The sequence below is a fragment of the Cydia strobilella genome, chromosome 4, assembly GCF_947568885.1.
Source record: "Cydia strobilella chromosome 4, ilCydStro3.1, whole genome shotgun sequence".
NCBI lineage: Eukaryota > Metazoa > Arthropoda > Insecta > Lepidoptera > Tortricidae > Cydia > Cydia strobilella.
This window is the reverse complement of record NC_086044.1, coordinates 700207-716070: the sequence shown is the minus strand read 5'-3', so window position 1 is coordinate 716070 and position 15864 is coordinate 700207. Positions and strand designations below refer to the sequence as shown.

The window sequence follows — 15864 nt, the reverse complement described above, 5'->3', positions numbered from 1 at the left end:
CCCCCCATAGAAAGGTACCCCTTTCATTGAAAAGTTTGCTTCTCCAATTCGCATCTTCAGAAAATTGACATGACAACAACATTTCTTTGTCGTCGTTGATCATCTAATACCCCAAAATTAACCTGCTTCATTAATCAGAAAGTGACCTACAATTTGGCTACCATCCATCAGTTCCATATAATACAGTTTTTTTTTATAGAAGAAACGAACGCTAAGTATATAAAGTATATTAAATTACCTTACCATTTTCATTTCGCAAAAGTCGCGTAATAATCCATAATTAACACAACATATTCACTTAACTATATAGTCTTTAGTTACTTTCACTTACTAGTAATTATCTATCGAATCAAAAGTTCAATAATCCTAAGATCTAAACTAATACCGGCACCATTTTTCTGTTTGATATTGATAAACAAACCGACCAAACTGTCAGCCAGTTCCCACTCTCGCGCAATAGAAAGAAGAGTCAAATCAAAAATATAGTCTTCATCTACTAAGCCCATCTCTATTCACTGGAGTGTCGAACGGTCGACTCCCGACCGATTTCAAAAATCCGCGAGTGCCAAGCTGTCGACTCCCGACCGATTTAAAAAGTTCGCAAGTGCTATGGCGTCGGGAGTCGACGGATTGGTCACAATTGGTCATTGCATATTTTGGCGGGAAATTCAACGTTTGCGCGCGCAGCTAAGCTGCGTAAACTTTATCAATAGCTTATGGAAAACACAAGAAACATTTCTAGCAATAAAAACAAGTGTCTCTAATATAAATATTCGTAGAAACACATTGATTTATAAAGCGTCTGGACACAGGGCAATCATCAAATATTTGGTGCTCAATAAAACATGATTTTAAGTGTTTATCTATTTAAAGAAGTGTATGCGGATTTAATATAATATGCCTGGGTAAGTAATAAACAGTTTACAATAGTTTTACCGTCCATTTGTTATGTTTTTACATATTACTTTGGTATTTTACTTCTAAGAATCGGGCCATGAACGAGTTTGGTTCTGAGGATTTGGGCGTTTATTTAGGTATATATAATACTAATAACCTAAAGTAAAACTAAAATCGCTGGGTTAACTATTTGGCAACGATAGTCTAAAATATTTTAATTGAAAACTCAATAATATTTCATTTAAAAGTGCCATACTCCACATACCGACACTCAAGATTCAAGGTCGCGAGTGTGGCCATTTTGTTCAGTTTTAAAAGAAGATAGAAAAGTATGGATAATACTTCTGTTTAGTGTTTATTTTTTTTATCTCGTTTGATTTGGTTAAAGTTTTTTTTTTACGCTAAAGGGATTTGGCTTGTACTAACATGCATTTATGTTTATTTGCTTTGCTTTGATTCTAATGAAGTGCACGCACGCGAGGAGGAAGAAGCAGAAGTAGAGGTGTGCGTACTCGTGGTGGTAGAGGGGGCAGCACATGCTGCATATTGCTGCATATTGTTCAAAGCCAATAACCAAATACTAATTATCAGGCAATTCATTAATTATCTCAATTACACCCCGCTTTTCACCCTCTTCCTCTTATGAGACGATTTTCGGAATAAAAACTATCCTGTGTCCTTCTCCTGGACTCTATGCCAAATTTCAACTAAATCGGTTCAGCGGTTTAAGCGTGAAGAGGTAACACACAGACAGACAGACATACACACTTTCGCATTTATAATATTAGTATGGAATGGAAGTATGGATAGTCGTGTACCATATCTTTGTACGTTTCTTTGTATAATTTGAATCCCTATTAGATAAACACATGTAAAAGTTTTGCATGCGTTTGGTTACTTTAATTTAAAGCACTAGCAGATACAAACGTAAAAGCAGAAAGAAGCGGCTGCCACAGCTCTTGGTTTGAAAAATCTAAACCTATGGACATCTTTCAGCTCATCGCACAAGAAGATCTATGAAAATACGATCTCAAAACTGCCCATGCTGGAAGCGCCTATCGACAAAATACCAAAAACTATGATCTTCTGGAGAGATTACGCCATATCGTTAACAGAAGATCCGAAAGAAGGACTAAAGCAAATAAACCTAAGAATATTTACAGATGGCTCAAAAACAAATGAAGGGACAGGATGTGGTGTCTTCTCAGAGGACCTGAACATACACATCATAAAATCCCTTGGTGAACACAATACGGTATTCCAAGCTGAATGTGTAGGAATAATAGAAGCTTGCAATGCTATTACAAGACGACAAGTGAAACACGAAACCATACTAATACTGTCAGACAGTAAATCGGTACTACAAGCGCTATGCAGCGACAAACTTACTTCAGAGCTTATACTTGAATGTCATCGGAGTCTCACTGAAGTGAGCAAAGAAGGCAACAAAGTAACAGTACAATGGATAAAGGGGCATAGTGGATCATGAGGAAACGATGCAGCGGATGAACTGGCCAGGAAAGGTTCAGAAACACATATGGACCCGAGCCAATCATGCCCCTACCAATATCCTACATACACAACCAGCTAGAACAACATCACAGACAACTGCACAACAAGTACTGGAATGAAATGAAGACATGCAGGCAAACCAAAGAAATTCTACCGAAACTGAACCACAAGCTTACCAAAATATTACTGAAAACACCAAGAATTCAACTACGTAAAAAAGTAGGATTAATAACAGGACATAACACACTAAACAAACACCTACATAATATGGGTAAAACTGACAGCCCCATGAGCAGAGCGTGCATGGCAGAAGAAGAAACAACAAAACATATTCTCCTAGACTGTAAACAGGTAGAAGTATATAGGAGCAAATACCTAGGGAATCCATGCACACTAAAGGAGGCAACTAGCAACCTGAAGCCTTTGCTCGGCTTCGTGGAGGAGCTGGGGTGGTTAGAGTAGCGCTACCTCGTTTCACGCAAAATAGGCACATTGGATGTCGAGTTGCGGAAAATGCCCAGCAATACTAACTAACTAACTAACTAAAACGTAAAAGTTTCAGTTTGGCTATATTTGTTTTTAATCTAGCTAACCACTGGTTTTTTTATTAAGCTGGGCTAAAATTTGTACAATTTACCTCTTATTAGTAGTTTACATTCAACATAAAAAAAATATCAGAAGTCGTATCCATACTAATGTAGCCCTGGTAAAAAAGTGTTAGTAATAATTTTTTCGATTTTTGTCACAGTGTTATGCAGTTTTCTAATAAAAAAAGGCATTGTATTTATAAATTTTTGTAATGTTATTTAATGTAGGTAGTTGTAAAACCTACAAATTGTAATTTGAACAACTTTAGGAACTTGGTATTATGAAACAATGTACGAAGGTCATCTTTCTACTTTAGCTTTCAAGTGCCATATTAATCGACTCATTTTTTTTTGAAATCGGAAGTTTTGTTACTAAAGTCGGTGAAAATACATATTTTATGAGGCATTCTACAAAATAAATATATAATTTGAAACGTTTGAAATAATAACAAAACAAGATTTGAAAGATTACTCAGTTTTTGACTGATGTTTTACGTGACAGATTTCAGATCCATCTTTGACATGCTTGTAATGTATAAAAGATTTATGCAAAGGTATAATTTTATTACCTTTCCTTGTATATACATGTGTAATACTGTCAATAAAATTATTTTTCTTTGAAATAGTGCTTTTATTTTGTATTTCTAGACTCTTCTATATAAAAATCCGGAAAACTTTTGCTCGGCCTAGGTTAAATGAGGACTAGCGAATTGCACATATATCGAAAATATATGTTTGTCAACGTAATTAATAGCCTATCTCATTCTTATTATAGCGCCATGCGTTTTATGTGTAACCTTCATACAAAAATAAACAATAATCGTCAAATTTGTAACACCCGCCAATTTCTTATTGACCACCCGTCAGACTACGTCAGACCCTCTGACACTTAAGCATTTTCGCGCAAAATGGCGCCGCCACTTGACAGCTTTTTGATGTAACAGTGCTGCCACCCGAAGGGCTATGTAAATACAAATAACGTCTATTTTCACTTTACCTTTATCATATTTAAAATTAGTTCACTGACGTATTTTGCATAACCTTAGTTGTGTCTGTGGATTGAAACTGTAAACGGTAACACACTCGCGTACAAGCCACGAGTCGAGCCACGATCACACAAGACGCGAATGTAAATTGAGTATGTCAATGTCAATGAGAATGTATACAAAATTTTATTATTTCCTTTCTTTCTCAACGAAATCAACCTATAAAACCCACAAATGTGACGTAAGCATTTTTTAATTCCTATGAATGGTCCGAAGCTATTGTCAACTTTTATTTCTTAACTATGGTAATAAAAACAAAAATCCGTAATACATAGACTTGAAGTTTCCACACGATTATTTCTCTTTTTTTTTAAAACACAACACAATGTATGTACTAAGGAAAAGAACATTTTTTTTTTTAAACAAATACCGTTCTTATATTTTTCGAAATACAATTCGGACATGATTTGGACCGTGAATCGATACGAAATTTTTAGTTCTGTGGCAACACTGACAAATGATTCCGGTCATCGATCTAGTGTAGTTATATAGATAACCCACTCGTGCGTCTCCGCAAAGGATGAAACACACACAACGCAACAAAATCAGAACCCGCTTTAAATTGACCAAATCCACCATTAATTGCCCATGCAATCCGGCCGGATTATCCGCTATCCACCACAACCAATTTATAAATTTATAATAGGGAACAAACATAAATATTAGTCCGCGACAAGAACAAACAATAACAGTGCTCTCTCTCTCTTACATCATCTCCAAACTATTGTATCTCTATGGTGTGTTGGTGTCCATCATGGACGCCGACGCATACGCTCATGATGTGCTCATGTATTGCTAAGAAAAGTTAAAAATTACATTGCTAAATTGTATCATTCAATCTCAAACGTGATAAAATATAAGATGTGAGTATTATTTTAATTTAACTTTACTACCTTTTGTTACTATTGCAATAATTATGACGTAAAATGTGTTGTATGAAGTTCTAATGATTTCTTTCATTTCTAGGTTATATTTTCTTGTTGCGGCGACATATATTGTATGAATATAAGGTGTCTTCGAAGACAATGAAGCTGAGTCATTAATTCTATGATTTCCTAACTGGAATGCATCAAGTTTTACTGTAAGTAATAACCTATTTCAAAAATTTTTACAACTGAGTTCCTATAGTCTGAATTAATTTTGCAGTTTAGTTATTCTACTAAATATTGAAATGATCCCCTAGATTCTCATTATTGGAACCCTAACTATCTGTAGGCTGACATTTTACTTTAAATCCTAGGTTCTAACACCATCGACAAGTTTATAAATACCTATTTCTTATATTTCCTGTTTACATGTTTCCAGATATGGCATTCCCCAGCATTCCCGATGCCCCCCAAAGTTTACAAGTTTAAACCAAGTGCCTTGCTACTGTAATGTGAGTGCAATACTGCTTACAAACCACCATGATGACAACGGAGCAGACGGAACTCCAATTGTGAAGTCGTTCGTGGACAATGACAATGTGAAATGCAGAGCTGCCTCTACTACTAATTGGTAAGTTGATCTATTTATTTCTAAAAACCTATGTAAGCATTATCTCTATTAATATTGAAGGCTACCAACTTAAACAATTTACTTTGAATGTGACACGACTCTATTAAAAAGTATGGAATCTTGACAGTTCCGAGCTTATACATCTTAGAAATGTGTGAATTCGTTAAATGCAATTTGGAATTATTTGATCGGAAATGCAATATTGGAAAGTGCACAGTCACACAGAAAGCTTTAATTGTCCCAAAAAGTAGATTAGAAGTGATCAAGAAAAACTGCTACCACATAGCTGTCCGCATTTACAATGCACTTCCCATGTCATGGACAGAGCTACCAAACAACAAATTTTCCTCTAAGTTAAAAACCTTTCTGTTAACTGAACGTTTTTACAATCTCGATGATTCCTTTTCTCAGAACAGAACAAAATTGATCACTTGACATGTAAATTATAATGTATATTGACTTGAATTGTAATGTAAACTTTACTAACATTAAATTGACTCCGTCTTTGGAATGCAATTTATCTGGCTATTATATATATATTACTATTGTATTTTAGGTACAAGTACATTGCATACCCCAAACCGGTTGATTGTGACACCCACTATTATAAGAAACTACTGTAACATCCGTATACCGACATGCACAATCTGACAATAAATGATTACTTACTTATTTACTTACTATTTTTCTTAGGAGCGACCTCGGTAAAAGGAGTTTTGAAAATCTATGTTTATGACTTATATTGACTGATTTTATTAGATTACATAATTATTCAGAATGGTCAAACACAATTTGGTTATAAAATATCTACCAATCAAAATTTTCTTATAGCTAAGTCCTATTTTCTTAAAATTCTATATATTATTTTTTTTCAGAATACACTAAGCTGATTCACCTGCCCCCCCATCCATTAAACTACTAGACCTATGCCACACGTGAATGCACATGGAGCTGTATGGGATCCGAAACTTTCCCGGAACAATTCATATGTTTCAAACTTACTGAGTCCATACAAGAAAGGTAAAATATTTTCTTTTATCCTGTAACCCTATTGACTTTCATCCTCACGTTTACTCTAAAATCAAGCAATAATGTTTGCTTAGAGCCCCATCTCCGAGTTTTATGATGACAAACCTATTGTAGGCCTACCACATACATCTAGTAACTTAAAAGTAGTACCCTATCTAAACTTATGTATATATGTATCCTACTTACAGTACATTCCTATTCTGAACTAATTTGCCTCCTTCAATGGCCACAATCTAACTTTAATGCATTCTACGGCAAACTGACAGACTGATAACTAAGAATCAAACGCATCAATCTAGAAATGCCCCTATCTTATTACAGCTGAAATTTTCAAGAGTTGCTTGTTGGGTGACAATACAATATTAAGGTATTAATGAGCTGATCTGATGATGTGATAGGAGACTTCCTCAAATTTCAACAATGCAAAGGAATGTGGCCAAACTTGAAATTGCTAAAACCATCTACAAGTTAAAACTGTCTGTGGATAGATTAGTGTTATCATAAAATCTACATTAAGAGAAATAAACTTATTATCTAACTTATATTTATTACTATTCTAATGGAGAATGATATCTTGTTTCAGAAAATGATGGAACAGACCCATGGAGCGTCCCGAGCAACCACTCAAATATTCTAGTTACTTACTGAACTGAGTTTATGTAGTAACTCCTTCTATTCTTCGCACTATGGATTAACTGGGTCGATTTATGTACTGCTTGGGGTTTTCTTTTGTGTGTTGCATGCTTATTCAATAAAATTGATTTTTATTGAGGGTTTTTTTTCTTTCTGCATATGTGTTTGTGCACCTAACTAACATTGGTTTTTTTTTTTTTGTCTATTATTATATTACTAATAAAGCATCTTGTTCACTGAGTTTCATTTGTTCCATCACAAAATTTGCTGACAAATTTAGGATCAGAATCAGGAATTATTTATTTGCATTGATATTTATTGTATTTCGTTGTTTCTTATGTTTTAATGAAATTTACTGCCAACTGAACAAACAAAGCTATCAGCTTACTGCCTGTAAAATATTGCCCTTTTGATTGCCAACTATTTGATAATTTTTACTTCTTGCCAAACAAAACTTAAGAATACCTATCTGTTCAAAATCCCAATATCCAATCATTTGCTAACATACATAATACCTACTGCTTAGGCATCTCATTACATACTATGCTTAAATACTAGATCCTATTTACTACTCAGTAAACACTAATGATCTTGAATTCAATATCTTTCATCAGTCCTAAGAGTTTGGTCCTTTTTAGGGTTCCGTACAAAGAGCATAATGGGACCCCATTACTAAGATTCCACTGTCGGTTTGTCTATCAGCAGACTGCATCTCACAAACCGTGTTAACTAGACAGTTGAAATTTCACAGTTGATGCATTTTTGTTGTCATTATAACATCAATCACACTCATGCTCGGCCAGTTTTTCTTAAATATGGTTTTTGGCCCATCCTTGCTTCTACTGAAATAAAATTTGATGTCTAATGACTATACATTATATTGCTTTCACATATAAACGCTAAATTCTCTTGCATCTGGGTAAATAATGATGATGAATGATGAGAATTGCTAATCTTATTGCTTTTAATAGAAACAGTGTGGAAATACCTAATATTTATTCTTAAAATCTAGTACTTATGTTCTAATGATACATAAATCTACAATTTCATTACATTAATCTGTTGTCTAAGGATATTATTTGATAATGAAGTTTCGATGTTTCTTTGTAAAAGCCAAATTAATCATCTATGCACTACAATCTTAGAAACATACATTCATAGCTCCTTGCTTTTCTAAATTATCCTCGCTTTTTGTAATAATTATATCCCTTTGATAACAGATAACACCTTATCAGATAACTGATAAGACGACAGACTGATAGCATGAAATGTCATAGCGAGGTGAGAAGAAATAGGGTTAAGATTGAACAATCCAACTTTTGACTGCTGTCAACATGACGTTTCTTTTGATGTAGATTGACAGAATGCAACGCTGACCTCTCTAACTATACTTATAAATTCTGTATGACCTAACAACAATGTTTAATCAAGAATTCTATTTTTAAATTTAGCTTATTATTAATAACATGCGAAAAAGAATAAAATTATTATCACTGACTTTAAAGTTAGTGTGACTGGCAGATAAATTATAACCTGTCAATTGAAACCAACTAAAATTTACGTAAACCGTAATCACCCAAGTCTAATGTCTATTTCTCTGTCTTAAAGTGAAAGAAATATGTTTTTTATTTATTTATTTATATATATATGTCATCATAACAAAACATGAAGTCTTTTTGATAAAATAAGATATCTTTAAAAGGGTACTCCACACTGATGCACGAATCACACACCTGAAGGAAGCTTAATAGATTGCTTAAACAGTGTTATTACACACATCTTGACCTAATGATAATCATACCGTGTGTCTATACCTTTACGAGAAGTTGATGACAAATTATGACAACAGATTATCTATTCACTTTTACAGCAGTGTTGCTAAATCGTACTTTTTTTTATTTTAAAAACGGGGTCATATTTTAATTTTCAGTGTTCTGGCATCCCTGATTCACAGTAACCTCAAACAGTTTTACTCTAGCCCCGTTGCTAAATTTGTAATTCTCGAGTTTCTTGTTTTATTAACGTAGTCCGAAGCCAGGCTAAGCTTTAATAAAGTAAATTCTTGCTTGTTCAGTTTGAATATAACTATTGTCTCTATAAAACTAATCTGTATATGCAGAATGTATGCGTGAACGCATGTCAATTTCGAGGTTATCATCAGTTTGAACAGTCAAACAGTTAACATCATTTTTTATTTGATCCTATATACAGTTTTCCAGTGTTATTCAATGTGTAAACCGTATCTAGTGAATTACGTAATAAAACAGTCAATTATTCCAATAATGTGAAGTGAATCCAGTGAGAAATACTAGTGTTTAGTTAGTGATATTTCAGCTTTTAACGGATCTACCATGCCGGATTTATGCTTTTTCTATCATAATTACTCCAGGTTAGTGCCTTTCCTAAACACAAATGTCTGTATGAAGTACAAATATAAGTTTATGTGCTCCGTTTACGATGGCTTAAGTTTGTCAGATAAACTACCTGTGCTAACTAAAAGAATATACAAAGTAACAAAACAACTGGTTATTTGACGCAAAAAAGCTAACAAATCCTTAACTATTGTATCACATTTCACGGCAAAACTTTGTGACAAACGTCACATTAACATAATACATAATTTTAAACTAAGCAAAGTGTAAACTCATCCTGGTTATGGTACCACCACTTTATAACAACCCCTTAATATTACTTCTTACTAACTTAACCAGCCTATTGATACTCAACACAACAGCCCAATTACGCAGACGCCCATCGCCTAAACTAACTTAATTAATACATAATTACCCATCTACCCCAGTATCAAAGATGCAAACCCATAACCCCAAAAAAAAATGTAATTTACCTCTGCTTAGATTAAATTAAATTGGCCTCAAATAAAACGTTGTGATCGTCTAGATAATGGCAGGACACTACCGCTATGTGTAATAACCCAGAAACTTTTTACATTAGAAGGATAAGTATAGCCATTACAAAACACAAGATATCTAAATATTTCTTATTGAAAACTATTAGAATTTAGAGAAACAAACTTAAAGGAATCAGGACAGTTATTTATAGATAAATTTATTATGATGATGCTGAAAGAGATCAGATTAATAAGTAAATTAAAAAGAAAATCTAATGATCTAAATGAAATTAATAATGATATTTTTATAAAATGGGGTTAAATCCTTCTACCCATCGGAAACATGTTCATAGGTATATATATCTTCTATAACATTCCTCCGACTGAACCGTTCGAACAAATAGAGCTATAGCCTCAATCTATATATCTTTAGATTGAATCTCAAGTTCCTTAGAACAAATTTATTAGAAATATTACAAGTGTCATAACACTTTTGTAAGTACTAAAATTTCAGTACTGCAAAAACTAAAATAAGGAACACTTGATCCCTTGTATAATATTAAATCGTGGGATTTTACATGCTTTAGCTATATTATCTATCATCGGGATGAAGGTCTGGTTCAAAAAACCTAGTTTTGCACTATCAAAGAAAGCGAGCTCCTTAAGGACACTCAAGATTGGACCTTTATCATACAGTCATCTTTTAATTCTAATCAAATTATCTCCTTAGAGTACAATTCCATCAAATGGCAAGTCCATAGACTCTAATACCATCAAATATTATAAAGATGAATAAGGCCTTAGCCTAAAGAATTTATTCAAAATTCTGAACTATAAATTCAATTTGCTTGCAGTGATTCCACATTCAAAGTATAGTAGAACACCACACGACCTTGCGTTTCACTTAGTCGTTGCTTGAATTGCCCATAATTCTGAACATCTTTACATCTATTCAGTTTGATTTAATAATTGGAATTATAGATTCCATTACTTGCCATTATCAAGCAATTGTACTGACTATAAGCTTCTTTCAGCAGCTTAAATACTAATTACACCAATCTTTCAGTGATGGTCAACAAAACCCTACCAAACTTAATTGGCCTATGCTTGGAGAGTCATGATCTTTCTGATCACTAAAGAATTTAAATAATTCCTTATAGTAATTAAATTGTTTAGAAAAATGCTAATTTATTTAAATCAATCATTTCTAAAGTAATTATGTAATTATTATCATCTAAAATAAAACATTTCCCATTGATTAATTTTAACCAATATAAAATTCCAGAATTCTACAATATATCTATAAAAAGGTAAAAATGTAAACGTAACTGTAAAAATATCAAATTGGACTTTCAGAAGCTACATAGACTCTGTTATTTGTTTAAATTTCAGAATCTAGAGGCTACACCCCTCATGCTAAAATGATTGCTACGGGATGAAACATATACTTGTAAATTTAAATAAATAATACAGATGATATTAATAAATATTACATAAATATCAAAATATAGTTAAAATTGTATAAAAATGTTTTACTGAGTTTTTATATGGATTAAGTTTCCTTATCGCTGATTTTAGTTTTAGACTGAAAAACAGATTAATGACTAGATTAAATTATAGGACCTTCCTGAAAATTTACTTAAACACATAATAATGACTTGTGGAATAAACACATAATGTCCTGAAAATTTACACAACACATAAAATAACCTGTGGAATAAACACATAATATCCTGAAAATTTACACAGTCAATCACACTGTAATGAAAAATCCACTTACCAAGGCTCGAGCTTTTCTTTCTTCATACTTTAAAATTTACAGACTTCCCTACTCAAACTATGGCATCTGCCTGACTCACTTCGACACAAATGCACTCACAAACCTAAATCACTGAAAAACTTATGGGCTTGGTTGGCACGGTTAACGTTTCAACCCATAAGATGTTCAATGCCATCAAAATTGATTAGTACACACATATGCAATAAGGAATTATTGGATCTATAAACTGAAACTCTCAGGTCTAGTTACTCAATAAAATTAATTAATAACTATTATCAAACAATTTAAAACTTCCAGGTATTTATTTTTAAGATTTAAATATAATTGAATTTACTCGATTTTATCTATTTGTAATGAAAGTTGACTATTTATTTTGTTACTTGACTCCTATCTTAGTAAAAACATGATTCCACTCACCACCCCGACGATCTTATTCTCTCTCCTACTGCTGCTCTTTACTGCTACTGCTTCTACTGCTCGTTCCGCCTCTACTTTTGTGAACTTTAATACGCGCTCTATGTCAACGACGAACTGGCAGAGCCTCCTCCGAAGAAATAGGTATTCTAATAGGTATCCTGAACTTTGGTCTAGGGTTAAGCTCTTGCTCGGGCAGAGGTTCACTTTACACGTCTGAAATTCCGAAATTGAATGCCCCACCTACAATCATCTACATCTATTTATAGTAAAATATTTGACCAAATTACTTTTTCCCTCCGCTTAATCGAAATTCAACCTTATTTTTATCAAGTTTATAACTTTCCCTACCTGTTTTAATGTCTTTAATAAATTTCATTCATTTCCAATATTCCATTCATTCCTGACCAATAAGACAATTACGAACATTCCGAGGAACAATATGACATGCGCAATGAAAGCTAATATAAAATGAGACGCCTTCAATCAAAAGACACCGCATTGCCGCCCGTCGATAAGGTTGATTTTGAACTGAAACTATATGGAAATAGCGTCTTATTGACAATCGACAACAAACTCCCCTTTTTAATGAAACCGGCACACATAAATAACGTGGTGATACCAGCTACAAATTTTAATTACCTCATAATATATCAGTGATATAGATTTTAATTGATCCTAAGTTTGTGCACTTAGTGAACATTTGACTTTATTAATATTAATAAATATTCTGAGAATATTTTTTTACATTAATTGTAATTCATTTAAAGATGAGTCCCTTTTGTTCTTCAGTGGTAATTCTGTCTTTTTTATTTACCCCTCTGATTTTAGTCTTTATTTTTATTATGGATTACTTTTAGTACTGTCACAGTAAAGAATTTATTAATTTATTATATACTTGACTGTGTTTTAGCAAGATTTGTATTATGGATGCTTGACAATGCTCTGTACATACATGTTGTAAAATTTACATACATAGGAATCACCTCATCAAATATCTGTTCCTCCCTTACAGGGTCCCTTCTCATGTTGACCTTATGTCACCTAATTACTTGATTTTATTTAACATTATGACAATCTCTTTTGTTATTTCTATCTTTATTTTGCTTGAGTTAAAATGTAAGTAACTAAAATGGTATATTAAGATAAATTACTCTAGTTTCAAATCTCCTTTATATTTCATCCCTTCTCCTAATTGCATGATAAATTTTCCTGACTTTCCGGGTAATCTCTTGTCATCTGGCCACCCCATTCGCATAGATCTGGATTTCTTGGAATTTTTGCCAGGTGCGTCGGCCAAGGTCACATTTCTTTTAAAACAATTTATTATTGCTAATTTCTTGGAATTATGTAATGTTGTTGATTTTATCGTATTGTTTCCATGCTGACTTGTTTATATATTTTAAGGGTATTTATGTATGCAGTGTTATTTACTGTATGTTACTGATATTTTCTAGACATTAAAACAAAGTTATTTATTTAATTGTAGTTCTCTTAATCATAATGGAATGTTTAATCTACACATATGCTTAAATATGTCTAATAAGTATATACTATATTTAATATCTGTACAAGAGCACATGCGATCGGTTACATGATCTGTTAGTGTCAAAAGTCACGTTTCTGATTGTAGAAATGTCATTTTAGAAAATTTTACATAATTATTATTTATAATCGAATTAAATAAATAATAATAATTATTTATTTTATTTGACTGTTGTGAGTCATACTAACATTAAACTAGTGAGTCTAAACCGTGAAATTATTTAATTATTATTTATATAATATATCTTTGCAAACGTAACCTTAAGATAATTATTAAACACTGGCTTTCAAACGGACCAGAACCCCGCTTTCTTGGTAAAAAAATTACACATCTATTCCAGTGTTCCTCACAATTTCCTAAATTCCAAATCATAACCCGAGTATCTCAATATCCGAGGGTTAGCAGTCAAGAACTTCATATGTCCGTATTTGCATTGCGAATCTACCACTGATATTATATCATCACAGCATAGTGCGGGGTTTCATGTGGTTCCTGAATTCCACGATAACTTTAATTTATTTTACTTTACTAAATAAGGAGAGGGCATTGACCTCCATGTAGTATAAAATATAATAACGCTTATTTAAATGCCTAAATGTCCACTACCTAAAGGTTGTCTGGAAGAGATCGCTCTTTAGCGATAAGTCCGCTTGTTGTTTACCTCTGTCTTTATTTATTATTTGTGTTTCCATTTACATTTATTCTGAGGTTGTGCAATAAAGAGGATTTGTATTGTATTGTATTGTATGTCAAAAAAAAGTAAATTGCAAAGTGGTGAAAAAATAATATGTAATTTTCATTTTTAGTAAACAAATCCAATTTTTGTGTGAAAAGGTAGAATTATTATTTCATAAATGAATTCCTCGTCTATAATTTATACAAAAATGATACAAAACTTGACCTTATATCTACATTTCTGGGGTAGGCCATTATATTAGCTATCAGGAACAATTGAGCCAATGGGCGTCGCCTGAGACAAAATTGCATGCTCACTGCACTTAATACCCCACTAGTTTAAAAAGAATCGATTAGGCATAAAATATAGCGACTGAAATAAACATACACACATACATATAATCACGCCTATTTCCCGGAGGGGTAGGCAGAGACCACGGATTTCCACTTGCTACGATTCTGACATACCTCTTTCGTTTCCTTCACTTTCATAATATTCCTCATACACGCTCGCCGGTTTAGGGTGCTCTTGACCTGGCCTTTCTTCAGGATTTCCCCGATCTGATCAGAGAAAGTCCGCCGAGGTCTGCCTGCAACTCCCGTTTCTACCTATCCCTTATACACTCTCTTTGTTATCTTTCTTTCACTCGTTCTTTCCACGTGTCCAAACCATCTCAACATACCTTTCTCAATTTTTGTCACTACATCTTCGTTCAGTCCACACTTTTCCCTTATCACACTGTTCCTAATTATATCTTGTAATCTCACACCACACACACTTCTCAACGCTCTCATTTCCACTGCATTCACTTGGCTCTGATGCCTCTAACAAAACACTTGACCGAAATAAAATGTCATGTATTTAATTTTACAATATTTTATAATTGAAATTGTACCCGTTTTAAACGACAGAATCTCAATAACAATATTATCAAGGATTGAATTCAATTCGGTTTCGGCCCCACTCAACCACTATCAGGTAACGCAGTAAACGCAGAAAATGCGACCCGGGCAAAAAATAAGGTCGACAGAAAGGATTTAACTATGACTATACCCTTTACCCGGGTTACCCTTGTACCCTGTAGTGTGACCAGACGTGAAATAAAATAATTTTATTATTTTATTCTTAATTGTATTATTGCAGTCATGTTCATAATACATTAGATGTTACAGTTTGAGGATGGTAGGTACATGACACCCTGTAAGGGCACTCAATTTTTCTTAAGTCTAGGTAATTACATGCATCTCATACAAATAGCAATATAATCTATATTTATAATTTTATATTTTATCGACGTTTATGCAACGTTAAATGTCAAGTTCGTTTAGAAAATTAGTAAAATAATTAAATAATGATGCTAAATATTAAATGTCCAGGTTAATTTATAAATAGATTTAAA

At 33.0% G+C, this 15864-nt stretch overlaps 2 protein-coding genes and 1 long non-coding RNA gene across 3 annotated transcripts in view; 2 read left to right on the top strand and 1 right to left on the bottom strand.

Moving 5' to 3' along the window:
- LOC134740887 (integrin beta pat-3-like) overlaps window positions 1-15864 on the bottom strand; it is a 394139-nt gene that overhangs the window by 189251 nt on the left and 189024 nt on the right. The window lies entirely within an intron of this gene.
- The window catches only part of LOC134740513 (neuroligin-1-like), a 314697-nt gene that overhangs the window by 157032 nt on the left and 141801 nt on the right, over window positions 1-15864 (top strand). The gene's annotated exons all lie outside the window — the stretch shown is intronic.
- Window positions 4787-7339, top strand: LOC134741113 (uncharacterized). Its single transcript, XR_010127847.1, has 5 exons — window positions 4787-4905; window positions 5009-5123; window positions 5348-5539; window positions 6415-6559; window positions 7152-7339. It is a non-coding gene; the product is annotated as an uncharacterized LOC134741113 (long non-coding RNA).